At 45.1% G+C, this 19,371-nt stretch overlaps 1 protein-coding gene across 2 annotated transcripts in view; it reads left to right on the top strand.

The window, feature by feature from the left end:
- The first annotated feature begins 1,333 nt into the window (after positions 1 to 1,333).
- TJAP1 (tight junction associated protein 1) overlaps positions 1,334 to 19,371 on the top strand; it is a 40,434-nt gene continuing 22,396 nt past the window's right edge. The window contains exons 1-2 of one of the 2 annotated variants that reach the window (XM_014255985.2): positions 1,334 to 1,474; positions 2,502 to 2,575. The gene's annotated coding sequence lies outside the window, so the exon portion shown is untranslated. Of the gene's footprint in view, positions 1,475 to 1,580; positions 1,601 to 2,501; positions 2,576 to 19,371 lie in introns of those variants that run through there. The other variant, XM_088052655.1, reaches the window with a different exon arrangement.

Consider the following 19,371-nt stretch of genomic DNA (forward strand, 5'->3'; position numbering starts at 1 on the left):
AGACTTGGAAAAAGCTTGAAGATCCTACTCTGACAAGTCACTGAAAGAAAGCAAGGTACTCTAATCATTGCTGCCATCAGTGCTCACCCATGGAAACCTGAACAGACCACAGCTGTGAAGGCTCCAAGGCAGCAAGGCCTGGTGGAAATGAGAAACCTCATCAGCTATGAAAATTTCATCAGCTGGCGCTGTGGAAGCAAGAATCTGGAAGTGCAGAGCAGATGGGCAGCCTGGATTCTTGGAGCCATTGTCCTTCTGCTTGTTATCTGACTCCAGCACAGGGAGGATTTGGAGAATTTATGGGGGCACAAGTACCAAAGGCTTTCTTGAAATATCCCTGGCTGACGCGTGGTGTGGTGCAGACGGCACTTGCTGGGCGCTCAGCAGACTTTTTTGCACAATATTCCCAAGGTCATCAAAGCAGGGTCCTGCTGAGCACCTGTCTTTTATTGTGTAAGAGAAGGCACCATTTGGGCAGAATTTGCCGTACTGTGAGCCTGGCACTACCTGAATGTAAATCTGAAGGCTTTGTAAATGTAGTAGTACATTGAAGAACATCACGTAAATACTCTCATGACTTTTCTGAACCAGGCAAATTTCCTCAGAACTAGGCTCCATTATTTACTGTGTGAATCATCAACTCATGAGATGTTTGTGAAAGAAAGGACAACAGCAGTGGGTGAGTAAGTCTATACACTGGGCACGAGAAGCAATGGAAAAAGTACCTGTCTGAGCTCAGAGTTGAATAAATGGCGTGATTTCATTAGAAATTAAAATGAACTGATTTTTCAAAGACCCAAGACTAGAACAACATAGTGGAAGATTTTGCAAACGAATACCAAAGCACATTCACAAATCGTGTCAGTGTTTGCCTAGCTTTTCCCTGGCACACATTGTCCTCCTCACCTCTCCTTTAACAAGCAGACAGTTGTCCTTGGGGGGTTTCAGGTGGGTTTCTCCATTTCCTACTCTACCTCTCTCCCTCCCTCTCCACCTGGTCCCACGGCTGGGTTTGTATTTCCCTAGCGACAGGCTGGGTGGGATAGGTGCGTACACCCAGGCTGTTGGTTGGTATCTCAGAATACGGGACACGTAGGAAATGGCAGGAGCGACTCCCGGCCCCTGGCATTGGCAGCCACAGCTCCCGGCCCGCCGCCCCTCAGGGTGTTCCCAGGTCCCGGGGCAGGCGGGAAGGGGCAGGAGCCGCTCCCGGCCCGCCGCCCCTCACGCTGCCGGGACCGCCCCGCCCCGCCCCGCCCCCCCGCGCGTGCCGCCCGATGACGCAGCCGCGCCGCGACGTGGGGATTCCGCCGGATTACCCGGCGTGCCCCGCGGCAAAATGGCGGCCTGAGGCGAGAGCGCGGGGCCGGGGCCGGGCGGGGGCAAAGTTTGGGGCGGGCCCGAGGCGGGGCCGAACCGGCGCCGAACCGGCCGCAAAGTCACTGGGACCCCTGGTGGAGCCGAGCCCGACCGGGTCAGAGCCGGGCTGGGGCTCCGGGGGCGGGGAGCGGGGATCGCGACCGGCTGGGGACCAAGTCCCGGGCGGGGCCCCCTATGCCCCCAGCCCTCTGCGGGCTTCGGGCGGCGCCCAGCGAGCGGGGTGGGCCTTTCTGTCCACGTGTGTGGCGAGGAATTGTAGAGTTCTCCGAGGACAGCGGGTTCGGGCGGGTCGCAGCGTGGGCGGCGGGGGGGAGGGGGTCAGGCAGGTGGGGCGGGGGCCGGGTGCGGGAGGGCGGCGAGGCCACAGCCCCGGCCCCAGGGAAGGAACGGTCTCCGTGGGGAAGGGTGGTGATGGCACTGCCTCAGCCATCAGGGCGTTACGGAGCTCTCCCTCCCGCGAAGAGACCCCTGTCAGGGAGCAGGGCAGGCACGGGATCGGCAGGCAGAACCTGGTTCATAACTGCAGGGTGTAGTACTTTCTGAGTGATGGAGAGTTAGGTGGCGTGGGGGATGAGAAAGCAGTATCTCTGTAGGGAGCGTTGCTGGAGTAGGAGCTGCAAAGCAGAACAAGACTGGGCCAGCACATGTGTTAAAGAACCGGAGTATAACTGGCAGAGGCAGGGTTGGAAGGGAAGAGTCAGCATTCCTCTGGTGTCAGACTCGGCAGGGGTTAATGGGAAATTCTCTGCCAGCCTGGTCATCCTCTAGTGCAAGGAATGCTTCCCCCTATAGAACTAGTGTGCAGCCTCTGGGAACATGGGCAGACTTTAAAGGAAAACAGGTGAACAGTAAATGCTGTGCTTCTTCTGGCTCTGAGCTTGAGCGCTCTGCATAGAGCAGAGTAAAAGACTGAGTGCTAATACATGGATTTTTAGGTGCACATGAGGTTGCATTGGTAGGTATCAGGGCGTGCAAATGATACACAGATCTGGCAAGGCTGAGAATAACCTAGATCTGAGAGATGCCAGGTGGAAATTGTCCACTGAAAAGAATCATCTATCACATGTAGATAGTTCTGTGCCACTGAAAGCTTTTCAGAGCTATGCATTTTTGTTTTACAGATTCAGAGAAGGAACTGGGATAAAGGGCCTGTATAAGATGAAGCAGTGAATCCTTATGAAGTGTCAGACAGCAGGTAAGAAAGGCAGGAATGAGCTGAGTCAGACTGTGTTCTTTTTATTCCACTACTCAAATATTTTGAGGACATGTGAACCACTCACCTGAAACACTGGCCCTCTCTGTGGAGTTCTGTGCATCATAGTAGGCCTGTGTTGCCAGAATTGAGAGGCTGGGGTGTCAGTGAAATGGAAGTGACCCTGAGAAATTCAGCAAGAGTTCTGGGAAGAAAAGTTCAATTGTAATGTAAGCCAGTGCTCCTGACATGCCATCTGGGAAAGCAATCTTAAATGTGCTCTATCAGTGCCAAAGTAGCCATGCTGTCCATATAATTCACAAGGGATCTGCCCGGCCGTAATCCAAATGAAATCCTTTCTGATGATCCTGCTCTTGCAATAATGGCAATGTCAAAGTTAGGTGGTTCTAGTGACCCTCTGTTCTGTCAGGTTATTTGTTCCACCACATTATTTTTCCACATAAATTTTAACTGTTCCCATGATGGGTGGTGCAGGTGTGCCTGAACTCACTGTTGGGATCCAGTTTAGAGGAACAGTTGTTTGGTACACAGCTGCTGGTTTTTTAATTGTACACTGTCAGATCACCTTTATAATGACTCCTTTCCCTTTTCTTCACTTCCTAGTGGATCACTGCAGAAAGCACCTATATCCCAGCAGTGATTTGCATACAGTGTGATTTAGCTTCTGGGTGTTAAATCGGCATTTAAACTACCAGGTCTTAGCTGTGGTATCGAGAGGAGTTTTTAATTTCTTTGCAGGCACCCAGTGCTCTTGAAATCCTGTGAATGCATTTCAGCAGGGCCAGTGGAGTTCCAAAGTGCAGCCCATGGTTATTTTCATCTTTTTAACATTAACAAGGCATTTGGTCAGGAGGGGATGAGTTACTTGCCAAGACCTGTTGCCTCTTCACTCTCTGAACCAGCTTTCTGAACTAAAGATGACCTTGCGTGCTTTTCCACTCTGTTTCAAGTTGTTTGTTGGCTCCTGCTAAGTCACTTGCTTTTCAGCCAACAAACCCTCAATTCTTATCTCTGCCATCCACTCTAAATACAGTCATGGTGTAGCTTGTCAGGGAGATAGGCTAAAGCCTTGAAAAAGATGTAGTCTTTTGCAAGTCTGCCTGTTTCTTGTCACAGAGCAGAAAAAATCAAGTCAGAGGGCACAAATTAATTTTGGTTGGCATGCTGGTCTGATTGGTACCAGAGCTGGCTTGGAAAAAGGGCTTGTGGCTGGTGTGGCATATAAAGTGTTTTTAAAAAGATGAAAAAAGCCAAGCTATTTGAGTGGTAGCAAAGTAAGCGGGTTTTAGTAAAATGTATTTTACTGTATTTTTTGGTAGTTGATTTCATGCTTGTGAGTCTTAGAGGCTGATGGTTTTTCTGAAGGTGAGCTCCCTAACCTGTTAAAATGTCTGCCATGTTTTATGGAGAATCCACTGAAAAGTGGATTCTGAGATTTCCATGTATCACCACATCTACAGTGTAGACCCAAGCAGCAGTTCTGGAGGTTAGGTCCTGACAGATTTACTGCATAGTGTGTTTGTTGTCAGGGGCCTTGCTTCTCCAGCACAGAGTGACATCAGAACTCTCTGCCTTACATATTGCTAGGACAAATGCAATATACAGAGGTCTCAAATGAACCTGGATGTGATACAGATTGAGGGTAGGATTCCTCTGCTAATAAATGAGGATTTGGCATGACACATTTTTGATTCATGTTGCTTTTTTTACTGGGCTTGTCAGGATCTGGAATTGTCATAATAGAGCAGATTTCCTTGACCATTTGATTTGTTTAATGGTTTGAGAGTAAATTTAAGGTCCTGAAACTGGGTATATTCATCTCCTTGCTTGAGGGCTTTTTGGCTGGGAAGATATCTCCTTTCTTTATGACACCCTGAGCTTTGGAGAGTGCTTGTTGGCATTCATGCCAGCTGTGTGTATTTCAGATCTCTAGTAACTGTGTAAATGTGATCCTCTCTGAGATTCATTTTATGCAGGACTGCAGAGGAACTATGTGTGTAACCTATGCAAACAGGATGAATGCCTTAGGGCATGAAATCATCCATCCTGTTTCCCTGCCAGTTCCCCTACCTGAGGGCTTTTCCTTAGATCTAGATTGGCTGAATCTTTAACTGTAGTAGAAAGAATGTTACTTTTTAAAGTTGAAATACCTTTACAGATGGTTGGAGGGGAAGGGCGATGCTATGGTCAGAAAGATACCTAATTTCTGCCACAGATTTATTGTGTTCAGATCATTACTATTTTTTACTCTTCATTCTTTGCTTGGAAAAGATGATAAACACCAGTCATACTGGGGGTTTGAGGATGAACCCGTAAGTGTGTAGATGGCTCAGATACTGTGGTATTGAATGCTTTAGTAAAGCTAGGGGGAGGAGAAACTGAAAGGGTGTTTCAAGCTGTGACTTCAAAATGAAGCAGACCCCAGCGTGATCCATTGTTCTGTGTATTCTGTAGCATGGTGAAATTGCTATGGAGTGCAAGTCAGGCCCTGCCTTGTTCAAGGCAAGTGGGTACTTTGGGACCTCACCATTTTTGCCTTCCCAGGAACTATTTGCTTGTTTTGTTCACTAACCTTGCCTGAATCTTTTTGACTTCAAGGACAATTTTCTCTTTTTTGCTTTGTTGTTTGTTCCATTCTCAGAAACCATTCCCTTCATTGTCAGGATGTTCATGTATGGTTTTATTCTAAATATGCTCAGCCAGAGATGGCCAAAAGCAGCAGCTTGCAGGATGTTTCGTAGTTGGAATGACATGAGCCAGCCTCTCCGGAGTGTCCTCCTGGGAGCTGCTCTTAGGAAGGAAATGGCGTGGAAAGCCATGTAGGAGTGTGAGAATAGCTTTGCAATGGTTAGAATGCAGTATAAGCATCACTTGGGTGGGCTCAGTTTTCCTCTGCTTTTCAACGATGTTGGGTGCCAAGCCTGAGGAAGACTGCTGTGCAGGGAAGAAGGAGCTGGAATGTAATCTTCAGTTGAGGTGAATGCAATTCAGTGAAACTGATAGGCATCAAACTGAATAATGATTTTAAAGTATTTTCACATGATGTCTAATCTGTGGAAATTCACTACCACATAATAGCGCTGAGGCTAAGAGCTGAGTGGGATTCAGAAAAGATCAAGCACTTAGGAGTGGAAATGTTCAGACTTGCTGTAGTTAAAGAACTTGTTTTAGAAGGTGTTTTTTTTCAGACCTAATCCAATCTCTTAACAGGTAAAGGTTTGAAGAAAGGGCAGTGTGTTCCATAATTGTCCACTGAGGCTTCTTGCTCCAGCTACTAAACCACCTTAATGTATTGGTCTGTGTCAGGGGCAAGGTATTGAATCACTTAAGTGCTATGTTAGGTTGCTCGCTGACCTTGATTTTTGTGGTAACTGCATTAGGGTAAAAAAAAAAACCAAAAACAAATCACCAACCAAAGAACAAATCCACAAAGCACTGCAGCTGCTCAGATTAGTCGTGGTAGTTGAGGATTTTAAGCTGGTGAAGCACAATGTCTGTGGAAAGATAGTGCAGTTCGTAGAGGAGGACTGTCTTACTGATGAATGTGGAGACATGCAGCTATTGTCTTTTCACACTGAGTGGTCATGCAAAGGACTTGCTTCTTCCCTTTGCTTCAAGAGGGTAAAGAATGAGTGGAGTTTGGCCTCTCCACATTGCAGTCTTGTGGACTTTAGTCTGTAAGGTGTCTGAGAGGCAGGGCCTTAAGGCTGTTCAAGTGAGTTCTGGTGTGTTATAGCATGAGCCTCAATATACTAATGTCTGTGAAGACAGCTTGTGTCCAGTGCTTGTGTCCAATCTGTTGAGGATCAGGAGAATCATCAGTGCTGCGAGTAGGTATAAATTCCATTTGATGCATAGGCTAATAAAAATAAGTGGCAGTGGCATGAAGATATGTATAAAAAGCTGTGTGTTTGTAATGTTTGCCTAAATGCAAGTGGAACCGAAGGAAGGAGTCTGTTTGTATATTTTCATAGACAGAAGCAGGGTATGTAAACCTCAAGGTCCCTGTATGGGCCTTGTGGGCTTCTGTGGGAGCAAACATGGGCTTCAGGGCTCAACCCTTTTGTGGCAGTGCTAACAGCTGAGAGTAAATGGTTACTGACTTCCATAGAAGTTTTGTGTTGCTGTTAAAGTGAGATGGGTCAGGATTAGAAAGTAAGTTTTCCTGCAAGGCTTAGAATGGTTTTTAGGCAGAGAGTATCTGACCAGCTTCTGGTGGCAAGAGAGAACTGGTTTAAATTTTTGATTCCTTAGGGGTCAACAAATTCAGACTTGGAAGTCGCACAGTGACTTCTATGTCCTTGGTTGAGTTGTGTATTTGTATTTTAACTATGTGATAAAGCTGGCTTTGGTAATGTTGTAGGTATCATAACTGGATTTTCTTACTCTTGTGTTTAAAGTCTCAGTTGTCCAGCTGCATTAAGGTAAGACTCATGCACTAATGGTTCTGAAATCAAAAGGTTCAGATGAGGTAGTCTCTCTACCTATTGAGGAATTACACATAGGCTCATAAAAAGCCTTAGGTGAATTTTACTTTATAGTATTTGTTTCAAAAGAATATAAGTTTTTTTCCCAAGGTAATAATTAAATAATTGTTGTGGCTGTAAGGTTTTTGACCATTATTTTGGCATATGCTGTAACTGGTTTTAGACCTGCATATGTCTTGCTTCACAAGCTCTCTGCAATTCTCAACGATGCCTTGCTGCTCTGTCTCCTAAATCAGATTTCTTCCTGCAGCTTTAGTGTTCATTAGTGATGACTCTGCTGCTGGCCAACGGAAAGGTTAAAAATATTCTAAGGAGATGAGTTGAAATCTGTTGTATCTCACATAACTAAATAGCGATCTGGGTTTTTTCCCTTGAGCATTTTATTTATATTTTTTTCATTATTGAGAACTCTTCTCCCTTTACTTTTATCTGTGGGAGATATGCACCCAGTGTATTGTATGAAAAGTATTTTCAAATGGGAGAAAATAAGAAAGTGGAAAATAACAGGATTTTTGTGCTTAAAATTAAGTTGTTTTAAGTAACCTTTCTTGAGAATGGACTTCAAGCTTACATCCTGCCTTTAAGCGCATTTATATTTCTGAGCAGAAAGTGTCTTGAGCACTAAAGTATGCAAAATATCTTTATTTCCCTTTTAGAATTTAAGCATTGCTTACACTACAATTATGTGAAAACTGGGAAATGAAAACTTCGCTCAGAAGGGTTTTCTCAGGTAACTGCATTTTGCTTGAGATACACTCCATTATTAGATGTCTGTGTAGGCACTCAATCCAATTTCTTCTAGGACTAATGTGGAGAGTCATTTTTGGCAAACATCTTACCCCAGTTTGGTTTGATTCCTGAAAGCGAATCACCCTTGCTGGGCTGCAGAATTTTGGTAGATTCTACTTATAAGTAAGTGTATTAATTTTTGCATGATTAGATGATGCCTTTGCAGATAGGTCTCCAGGTGTATCTGAAATGGCTGTAACAGAATTCAGTGCCGTCAAGGCCCCAGCTGGATGGGGCTGTATTACTGTGCAGCTCCAGAGATGATTTACTGCCCGACTGACAACTTGCAATATAAACATTAGTCCAAGCATGATCTTGTCCCAAAACCCCGCCTACGCAGGGAGCCAGGAGTCTTCCTGCCACGCGCCATAAATCGTTTACGGTTTGCTCATGCCTGTACATTTGAAAAGCAGCTGTGGAGTGGGGATTAGCAGTTTGCAGAAGGCCCGTGCGGGGCTAAATTAGGGTCTCTTGCTCTGGTGGCGAATACCAGTATCGGAATAGCACAAGCGCTTCTCGGCAGTGGAAGGCAGTTTGCTCTGGGAATGGGTGTGGGTGCAGGGTATCGATGAGGGTACAGCAGCCAGGAGAGAGTGTTGGATTGCAATGCTCCAATTTGAGCTCTGATGCCTGATTGATAGCTGCCCAGCACTGTGTGGGATTGAACAAGTCATTGTTAGTTCTGTGGGTTTAACATTTTATTTATATATTTATTATTTCTATGTATTTTACACATATATATAGAGACATGAAATGTAAGCCTACCTCTTCTGTTTCCTAGGAGCTGAAGGATGATAGAGTTTTTCGGTGTTTTTTTTACAGTGTGAAGAGTGATTTCCCTTTTGCTAGCCCACGGTAGCAGAATCAAATTATATGCAAGGCCATTTGGGGCTTCAAAACTAATTTTAAGCTTTTATAAGAAGTTTTACTGTGCCACTTGGATTTATTACAGCTTTGCAACTTCAACTCCCAAAGTAAAACTATTTTTGTGCTGGCTGCGATAATTTAAATTACCTCCTGGAGCTTCCTATGACTAGCTCGTGTTTGTGGTGAAAGCTCTCATTTATCCAAACCCTGAAAGCACAATCTGTTTGGTAATGTAACTCTAAATGTATTGATGCTTTATATCAATGGCAGGTACATCGGAGCCTAAAGTCAACCGGTACCTCCAATAAAATAATAATAAAATAAAGAGAGTATGTAATAAAGAGAGTATGCAGGTTTTGCCATACAGATGGGACTGGGCAGTACAGTTCAGAGATCTCCCGTCTGCTAGCTGAAGGACCAGCTGCGGAGTAAAGCAGATACAAGTAGATCATTTTCAGCTGGGTTGGTTACTCATTAACAAACCCTTTCTTGGGTGGGTTGGGTAAGAATCCTGGTGGAATGTGTCAGCAGGGCCCCTCTAGATACATCAGCTGAACATGAGTGCTTCCAGATGGTATCATGAACATCCACAGGGCTGTGGGCAAAACGAGGGGGTTCTGGGTAAAGCAGGTGGTTGTTTCCAAGAGGACAATTAGGAGACTTCTTACTATTTTGTTGAAGCTTCTGAATGGGCTTCTCTCTCAAATCAGACCATTTTCCTCGAGCTTTCCACTGTGGTCTCTAATGTCGGAGGTTTGGGGAGAGTAGCTGGAAGGGCTCATCCTAGGCTTATTTTAGTCTCGGAGTTGCCACCATTTTTCTTACTGCTTTTGTCAAAAGGCTGTATAGCCTGATTCTTTCTGCTCTGTTGAGATGGAGGCCAGATAGCACCAAATATATTTGTGGCTGTTTGTGTGGGCATTTTGAGATTTGGAAGGCACTTTGCTAATGAGCTGTAGGTCATTTCATGTCAGATTGGCTGAGTTTCCATCAAGCTGGTTCTTTGTTGCAGCAATGAATATGGACTGTGTATGTTTGGGGATCCCTATTATCTCATATGGAGAGGGCTTTCCCCCTCTTTGCTACCTCCTCTTTCTCCACTAGAAAAAATCATCACCTGGAGGGCTGTTAACCTCCAGACTGAATTAGATGTTTTGCTGTTACTTATGTAGACCTTTCCAACATATACAGAGGTTAGAGAGGGGCGTGGATATGTGGTCGTATTTCGAGCTTTCCCTCCTTCTCCTTGTTTTTGATACTGAAGTTGGAGTTCACCCTTCCCTTTTCCTGGGAACTGATGTGAAGGAATTGTTGTCACCCAGAGCAAAGCTCGATCTGCTTGCCTCGAGGCCCTGCCTCTCCCAGGTTAGGACTTTGCCTGACTTCCACAGGCAACAGTTTGTTTATGAGGTTTTGTTACCTGAATCTTGTGGGCTTGGTCTGAGGGGTACTACTGTGCGGGGCAGTGGAAATCTCAACTCAACCAGGATAGGGGAGACAAGGAATAGGGTTAGTACAGTTAACTCTTCCCCCCCACACACACCCTCCTTTCTTCCCTGTTTCCTCACCTGCCCAGCTGTGTAGTAGGTTAGCAGTACGTGTCTGTTCTTATTCTTATGAAAGTAGACTTTGTTCTCTGAAGGCTGCTAATCATGCCCCATGGGGGTGTAATCAGTTATAAGGTATTTAATGCAGTGCAGGCGGGAACAGGCTGCCTGGCCGGGCTGGCAGATTGCAACACTACAATTATAAAGGGCCCCTTTCCCCCACTCACCCGCCCACCGGTGGCAGGATGAGGGTACCTTGAAACAGCATTGAGTCTATGAAAAGTAAAGATGTAGTGGGGGAAGGGAGAGGAGAAGCTGAAGAGGCAGCTCCTATTCTGGGAAACAAGCAGACCTACATTTTGTGAGAGCTGCAGCCATTGCAGGTTGCACTGTTGAGACTTGCGGAGTTCAGGTGCCATCACCATCCAAGTGGATTGCACAGGGATGGCCCTTGGCAATGTGTAGAACAGCAGGGGCTTCCGTCCTGTCTGAATTGGGTTTTCTTGTGGTGGCTGGGGTTGGAGAGGTATGGAGTGGTTAGAAGGGGAGAAGTCCATTCTCCTGCATGCAGTGATTTAGACACCTAATCTATAAATCCTGCCAGGCTTCTATTTATATCTTTTATATCTTTGGATATAAATCTATTGGTAAATTTGGCCTTTCATGCCTCATTTTTCCAAGTATTGGAGCTGCTACAGCATAATGAGTGGAACAGGTAGCCTGAGGCCTTGAATTTCAACAGGCATAAGAAAGTCTACTAGACCTTGGTCTGGTCCGGTCTGTTCTTGTTACTTAATATCAGATCACTTCCCTCTGTGAGGGCCTTGAAATGCACATGTCGGGTGTGGAGCAGCTGGGCTGCAAGAGTTATAAATCATCCCTGGTCCAGCAGCCTGCTAGATGCATTGGTATGTCTCTGGAGCTTATGGCTACATTGACCTTTCCCCTTTCAGGTTTCCCAGAGGTTACAGTGTTTCAGCCCTTAATTGGTGCTCTCTGAATTTCCTGACACTGTTTTGTGTCTGTTACATTCAAGTCGGATATATTCTTGCTGCAGTGGTCTTGGGAGTGTTGGTTTTCCTTGTTTAGTGCTGAGAGAGTATTGGCTATTGTGTGTCAGAGTTAGCCCTTAACACTGGGTGATGGATTTTTAAGGTTTTCAGGAGTGGGTTGTTGTTTACTTACGTTGCACAGAGTAAATGCAGATTCACAATGTGGGGAGTTCACAATATAGACTTGAGAATTCTGCTGACAGGTTCACATCTGAGACATCCTTCAGAGTAACTTCATATTTGAGAATGTGAATTCTTTGGAAAGCTTTAGGATTTGTAGGAGTGCCACATTAAGGAGGAATAATGTTTTTTCTGACTAGAGCACAGAGTCTCCTTGCGACTCCAAAATTATGAGGTTCTGAGATAAGCGGGTATCTGATGGCTTGGGTATTTGTACATTAAGTTTTTCTTCTCTTGATTGCTGAAATGACTTGGTGTTAGTGCTGTAGAGGAGGAATGTTGTATAGTGAAGGTCAGATCTGTGTGTGGGCAGTGGAGACAAGCATTTAGAGAAGGATTTTGGGGTAATGAGGAAGTGCCTCCATCCCAGAGAAGATAGTTGACTTAAGGTAGGATGGTTTCCTAGGGATAGAAAAAGATCTGGATCCTTCCAAGCATCCCTGTTGCCCAAAGTCAACTTCTTATTTAGCCCTGCCCCCTCAGCTCAAGGGATCCCAGTGTTGTGTTTGCCCCTTGACTTACAGGAAAAGTCAGGGAAATTCCCATCCCAGGCTAGTGCACAGAGTTCCTGCCCTGGACTGTGGCTACTTCCCAGCCTGGGCAGCAGCTCTTCTCCCTGTGGCTTGCATGCCCACTTGAGAACTCTCCTGCCTTGCTCTGTTTCTCTTGTCCCATGGGCTCAAGAGGTTGCCTGGAGAACGTGACCCTCACACAAATTAATTTGGGGCTGAAGCTGTCCTTGGGGTCCTGACAGTGGCCATGCAGGCAGGTGTGGGGAGGGAGCATGGCGGGTGTCAGCAGGGTGGGTGTGTGGGCTTGCTACTTGTTTTCCTTCTCTGCCTGGTGAGGAATGCAATGTGTTTGCCTTCCTTGGCCTGTGGTTGCAGCAGCATTCCTGCAGTGGGAGTCAGCACGGCGGCGGGCGGCGTGCTGTTCATGCCCCGTGGCTACATGCTTTCAGCTCCACATCAAAGGTGTATTTAGTGTGTAGCTTGTGCCATTCCTGGCCACACCTGGTGGCCTGCAGGCATGCAGGAGGTGGAGTCTGGCTGTGTTTGGAGATGGCATTCAGGGTTCAGACTTCTTGCTTGTGGAAAGGCTGGAGCTGAATCCATGTTAAACAACCCCAGGAATGCACCCGGAGAGCTGAGCGGCACAGTCACTCCAGGGGCATGTCCTAGCAGCAATGTTTCCTTTATAGCTGCAGCAAAATAACTCATGCCTTCTTCTCCAAAGGAACTGACTGTTTGCTTGGGTGTGTTGTACGGTTTAATTTACACTGATAAGGCCAATTAAGGTTGACTCTTCCCCCCTACCCCGGCAGCCTGTGTGCTGTTGGCAATCAGTAGATGATTGAGTGGTTTGTGCCATCCAGCGCTGCTCAGTACATAAGATGTCTGCCTGGAGATGGAATGGCTCTGGGGTTTAACCCGGGCAAGAGTGCTTCCCCCAGTCAGTGGGTAAATGTTCTGTTCCAGCTTCTTGGAAAATATTTTTCTAGCTGGTACCCCAAGAGCTGAGGACAGGAAGTTTGCTGTAGGATGGCAGATCAGGATGTAGCTGTTATTTTGGGATCCTTGATATGATATCTGTTTTGAGAAATGGTCACTAGTTTGCTATGCATCCGTCATGCAAGCCATCCTTGTTGTCTGTACAAGTCTTTCATTTGCCTGGCACAGGGAAACGTGTTCCCATTTGGTAGTGCCATTATGGGCAGCTCATAGGCAAGGCTTGTGGGAGTAACAGCAGACCATGTTCTGGGTAAGCCCTGAGCTGTTCATTACTCAGTTTGCTTGCATCTTCTGCAGTTTTCCTTTCTAGCAATTGCCTTTCAGACAATTTCTAGCTGCCTGAAATTCTGTGACCTGCCAGTCATTTCCTTATTAAAGTTAGTCTTCTGCAGAAGACCTCCCTACTGCCATCCTTGGATAGTAGCAGGAATGAAAGAATTTGCTCTCAGAAGTTCTCTGGCTTTATAGCTTTGTTTTTGCTTTTTTTAGCCATCGCCACACTCTCCACGTGAGTCACTGCAGAGCACACTGCACTTGGGTCCATGCCACCCTCTGTCCAGAGGGTTGTATCACTTTTCAGAGCAGGATCTCAATGATTAAGGGAATGTTACTTGTTCCAAGGCTCTTAGCATTGTGAAACAGTTGGAAATTATTCACACTGGGCTCTCTTCTCTTTTGATTTCATTTAAACTGTGCATTTTATTTCAAACTGGTTGCCACCAACTCCATACGTGACTGTTAGGGCTTGGATGCTGAGAAAGTGTATTGCCTGAATCTTCATTTTCTTTCCTCCCCTGCTCTGTTCTGCGGTGGCAGACTGGACAATATGCCCTGCAGCAACAGGAGGTGGTAGCAAAATAATAGTCTAAAATTGGATTGTGTGGCAGGTTACTGATAGAACATTTAAGTGGGTATAATCATTGTCATACTGGCTGTTTCAGCTTTGTCATGCAATATGGGCTATGGCTGCAAAGTTGGAGGTCTTGTTTTGGATTACATACTGCTTCTGCTGACACTTTGTAATTGCCAGGAAAGGAGTGACGGAATAAGAATGAAATGCATGTGACATTGGCCAGGGAGGAAGTATGGCTTATTATTGGCCTTTTTCCATCCTGTTGGTGAGTTTTAATACGTTGTGAAGAGAAAGTCACTAATTCCTTGTTTTGGCTTCCCTGCTGGCCTTGAAGGCTGTAGGAATCCAGGCCTCTGTGCTCCTGTATCCAGTCCTGGGCAGTTGTGTTCCTCTGGCTAGAGCTGTAACCCTCCCAAGTAGCTACATCTCCCCCTGCTGGAATAGACAGCAGAAGGCACGGCTATGGCTGGACGGTAAAATTGGGGATTGGTCTGATTCTGGGGCAGTCAACTTGCTCCAGCAGCAGATGTGGTGTTTGTCCAGTTGAGACATTCCTTAGTCCAGAGTCACAGATTCAGCAGAGCTGGGCTCGGGCAGCTGCATGAAGCTGAAGGCATGAGTAAACAGCTCACTGTCGATACTGAGCAAACACCTTGTCTGTGCAACATCTGCCTGGCTATATGCTGGCATTCCTCCAGGGTCTTTGCCCTTAGATGAGCAGTGAGCTGCTAGCTCTTTGGGTTCTTGTCTGACACTTGACAAAAAAAAGGTACCTGGAGTGTGGTGGCTTGCTTTCTTTAAGATATCTGGGGTTTATTAGTCCTCAGTTAGAGCTCCTTCAAGGAGGGGTGACTTCACTTGTAGCTCAACTATTTCTCATTCCATGCTTGCTCTCTGAAGAGCTGCGTAGGGTTTACTTATGGGAGATCTGCAGGAGGGAGCCCTCTGTAGGGGAAGAAACAGCTTGTCTGTTTAGCATTACTAAAAAGGAGTGGTTTTCCTTAACCTTAGAATAATTAATGGACTTACGCTATCCCAAAGGACAACAGTGGTAAAGGTATTTTAGTTTTACAAGAGTGATGCCTGGCGGGGGATGTAAAGTAGTCTGGAATAGCTGACTTTGTGGTAAAACTGAAGTGATGGGCCTTTGCTGCAATTGCCCCTTGAGACAATTGATGCTCATAATTAGCTCCAGAACAGCAGTGGTGCTAGCAATGATGACAGATGTGGAAGGAGGTAGTTGATGAGAGCTCTCTCTGACTAATCTGCCACAAAGAGAAGTTGTGTCTGAGGGAAGAGCTGAAGCAACCCAGCTTGGTCACAGGTGGGGAATCTGTGGTTATCTCCCTCCAAGGGAGGAAGGTGAGCCTAGGAGATACAATTCAGTATGTACAGAAGGACAAGCAGTGCAGCCCATGACTGTTGGTGACAGGCAGCCTCCCTGTGCAGGGCAGGGGGTGGAGGTGTGAGTCCCTGCTGCTGTGGCTGGGATCCTGCTGTTAAAAGGACTGACTGGAGCCCAGGGGAACAGGGAGAGAGGAGCTGTAGTCAGTTGCGTGCTTTACACAGGTCATCAGTGAAAGATTGATGGGTGGATCTGTTTGTTTTTCCTAAGCTGGATTAAGCCATGTTATATTTCTGTGACTGAACTCAGAATGAAATCTCTCAGTAGTTCAGTGGTGCTGAAGACTAAGACAATCATTAAAAACACCCCAACCAAAACCAAAAAACCCAAACCAAACAAATGAGGCAAACTGAGGCAGGTTAACTACAGGACCACACCACAAAAAAGAGAGAAGATGCTCCAGAGTTACATGCTGCTTCAGGAGCCGTGCTGCTCTATTGTTTACAGAGCTGAGGCAAGTTTTGTGCCTGTTCTTGCCCCTGGCTCTGAATCTGCTAGGCCAAAAGCATGGATTTGAAAGCCATCTCCTTGTTCTGCCTTTGTGGCCTGTTGAGATGACTACTGCCACTGTGTACATGAGTGGATGCTCTAGCATTCAGCATTGTGCCTGGATGCAAAGGCTGAGTGGAAGTCAATGGGGAATATTTGTTTTAGCCTTCAAAGCAGGCAGTGGCTGTGACATAGGTTAAGTGTGAGATTTCTGTGCCTGGTAGGAATCCTGCTTTGCAGGAGTCAGTAGCAACACCACTTTTAACCTCTGGGAAGAGAAAGGGCCAGGATGTAATCAGCTTTGGGAAGGGGCTGTGATGACCCTTTTTCTCTTTCGTCCCTTTGGCTGGACAGTTTAATTCCTCAAACACCACTTTGCTTCTCTCAGTGCTGCTCTGCTTTTCCCTACCAGCTTACAGCAAGTTATTGTTGCTCATTGTAGGTGATGTGAGGTTCAGGCAGCTTGGCTGACGAACACCCCACTGTTATCCTCACACAACACTGGTGTCACTAGTTTTACTTCGTTATGCTGACTGCTGTATGTCTTCAGTGCTGTAGAGATCATAAAATATTTCTGTGCTAGATCTTCTCTGGTGAATAGCACAGAGGATGTCTCAAGTTTCCATGGCAATGTTTCTGAATGTGCTTCTGTCACCAAAGAAAGAGGTACTTACAATTGATGAAGATTTGAGGATTTTGTCTGAGAAAGGGGATGGTGGTGAAACTGCATATTAGTTGTTTACCTGCCTTTGGATGTGCCTCTGACTGATACATAATCTGGAGAAAGAGGAAACTGACATTTGGTTAATGGCAGAGATGGCCTGTGTCGTGCAAACTACAGCTGGACCCCTGGACATGCTTAACTGTTCAGCTACAGATGCAGCTGCACAATCACCCAACAGCTAAGCCTGTACCATTCTCTGCCTCTCATATCTGACCATCTGCTAGGGAGAAGCTAATTAAACCAAAATGATTCTTGCTGGGATTAAACCCCAGTAGCAGAAAGAATTGAGTATAGTACAAATATTGTTCTACTACTTGATCAGGGTTGCTGCTTTATTTGTTTTTATAAAGAATTGCAGGCTATTCAACTCAATTGCTGTCAGGTAGGTGTTCAGCTCAGGCACACTTTCTGTTCTCTTTTCTATCCTCGATCATTCTTGTTTTAGGTGCAAGAAATAAGACCGTCTTGCTGAATTTTCATGCAGTTCCTTTCTTATGACAGCTGAGTCTGTTTTTCTTTAACTTGTGACTTAATGCAAAATCAATGCACAAAACTGGCTTTTTGTCTTAGTGTCTCAGTTTCTCTACTTACGGAGTGGAAATTGTTCCTGCCTTCTTCGCATGTATTTATGGTGAGAATGAATCCTAGAGTTGGTGTGGGGCCACATAACTTTATAGTCACATCAGTGTGAATCTGAGACTTAAGACCAAACAGTTTATTGCAAAAATATATCTGCAGCCCTATGAGAGTTGAAGTTTAAATCTTATAAAACAGGAAATGTGTAAGTGTAGTTCCCTTAGCAGCCAAACTCTTGTGTACCTACAGTCTTTGATGCCATGTGATCTGGGTTTCAAAACCCAGCTCTTTCAAAAAAAAAAAAAAAAAAAGGAAACGAACTTACAACTCAGGTTAATTTCAGGGCTGCTGTGTGTACTCAAGTGACAGGTCACCACTTTATTCAGAGTTGTGGAACAATTTAGTTCTCTTCAAGTGGGTCTGAGAGGATTCTTGATAATGTCTTTCTATGCTAAACCTGGAAAACTTGCACTGAAGAGAAAGTTAGTTCTGCACCTGGTAGCTCAGAGGCAGCTGTAGAAGGTGGCCCTAAGGAGAGAGAAAAGGTTGTGTTGTTGGTATGGATGTGAGGAAGACTGGTAAGCTCGAAGAGACACGATTGAAAAAGCAGGTAGAGATGAAAGAGTGCCAAGAGAATGAAGATGAAATTAATCTTGATATTCAGGAGGAAGAGTTTGAATAGTTTTTAATGAGGAATAGAAAGAACACTACTAATTTTGGAATTGTTGAAATTTAATTTTGACAGGTATGTTTCCTGGGGAGATGCTGTGGGAACTGAGGAGATGAGAGATGATGTTAGAGTGTGGGTTTGTAGCATGTTAGGTCTGTGACCTAAGACTTGTTTTGTGTATGTGCTTGCCCCACAGTTAACAGGAGAACGTATTTTGGTAGAAGAGGGTCAGTAGTAAGACTGCCTGGGGGCAATTAGATAACATGCTCTAACGCCACACTCCAGTTCGCTCAGATAAACTGTTGGTGAGCCATACCCTTAGGAATGAGCAAGTGGGGAGCACCGTCTTCCCAGAACTGCTCCAGGTATTTTGGACATCAGCAAGCAAAAGCTGTGTGGGAGTATGGAAAACAGTGTACAGTGTGAGTATTTGTGATCAACCTTTCCATCTTGCTTGGGGAAAGCAGAGGAAATACTAAGCTTCACTGGTCTGAGCATTGTTATGATGTTTATTTGGCATAGCATTAATAAAACTTTTAAGACATAAATGTCAATACCTTTAGTATCTTAAATTACCTTGTGTAGTGTAGTTAGCTTATTTTGATTCTGAGAGAGGCCACACTGTTGTGAGTTTGGGGTTTTTTGCAAGAAAAAACCCCAAACTAAACAGGAAAACAACAAAATCTTTGGAAGCAGAAAAGTGCAAAAAAGGGTTAATGTCAATACCAGCAAGGATTTTGTCATTGCAGAGAAGTTGTACTGATTTAACTTAATCAGATTAGAGACAGCTGTGATTATATTAGTGCAGCATTCCTGTATAGGCATCCTTAATTTAGTTTGTCTTGTATCTATCTATTTAACTTAAGTTGTTTCAATGTAAAGTGCTCTTAAACTGAATTAGGAACCTTTGCCCAGGAGCGTTATACTGCTTTATATTATTTTCTAAGTCAATTTAATTTAGTACAGTGTATATGTAGACAAGACCTTGGGGAAAAAGCTGATCCTTTTTATTACTTGCTGAACAGTCTGTCATGTTTGGCTGCAGCCATGTGATCATGGAATGAAAGAGCCTGTTGTGGTGCATGTTGGTGGAGGATGGGCAAACTGATCATTGTGAGCCTTGTACAACTTGACCGTTCTTAGCCATAGTGTTCAATTAAAGTAGGTTGATCCTTCTTGTAAATGAAGCTTTTTCCTATCTAGAACAGATGTGAGACCCCTGTAATGTTATTTTAAGTTTCATCCTAAGCCTACCAATAAAAGTGCCTGCAATGTGGTTACTGTCCTGTTTAGGCAGCAAAAGCAACATCTTAAAACTTGGCACAAATGTTTAATGTTTAAAAAAAATCAGATGGCTGAGCAGGTTTGAGCTGGATTTTGCTACTTTTCTTCATCCATAGCTTGAAATAAATGTCACCCAATTTTGATGCTGTTTCCTTCCTGGTCTATGTCTTCTGACAGTATGTGCTACCTGTTATATGTGGTGACTTACACACATACAGAACTTATGGCCAAGGAATTAGTACTGCAGATGTCAGTTCTCTTTCTGGTTGAAAAGGATAAATCCAGTCAATACATCTTGTGTTCTGCTTGCTGGTAAAGGCTGTATGGGAACAAAATTGGCATGT

The sequence above is a fragment of the Pseudopodoces humilis genome, chromosome 3 (assembly GCF_049639895.1).
Source record: "Pseudopodoces humilis isolate 2021_Gansu_Grassland_sample_001 chromosome 3, ASM4963989v1, whole genome shotgun sequence".
NCBI lineage: Eukaryota > Metazoa > Chordata > Aves > Passeriformes > Paridae > Pseudopodoces > Pseudopodoces humilis.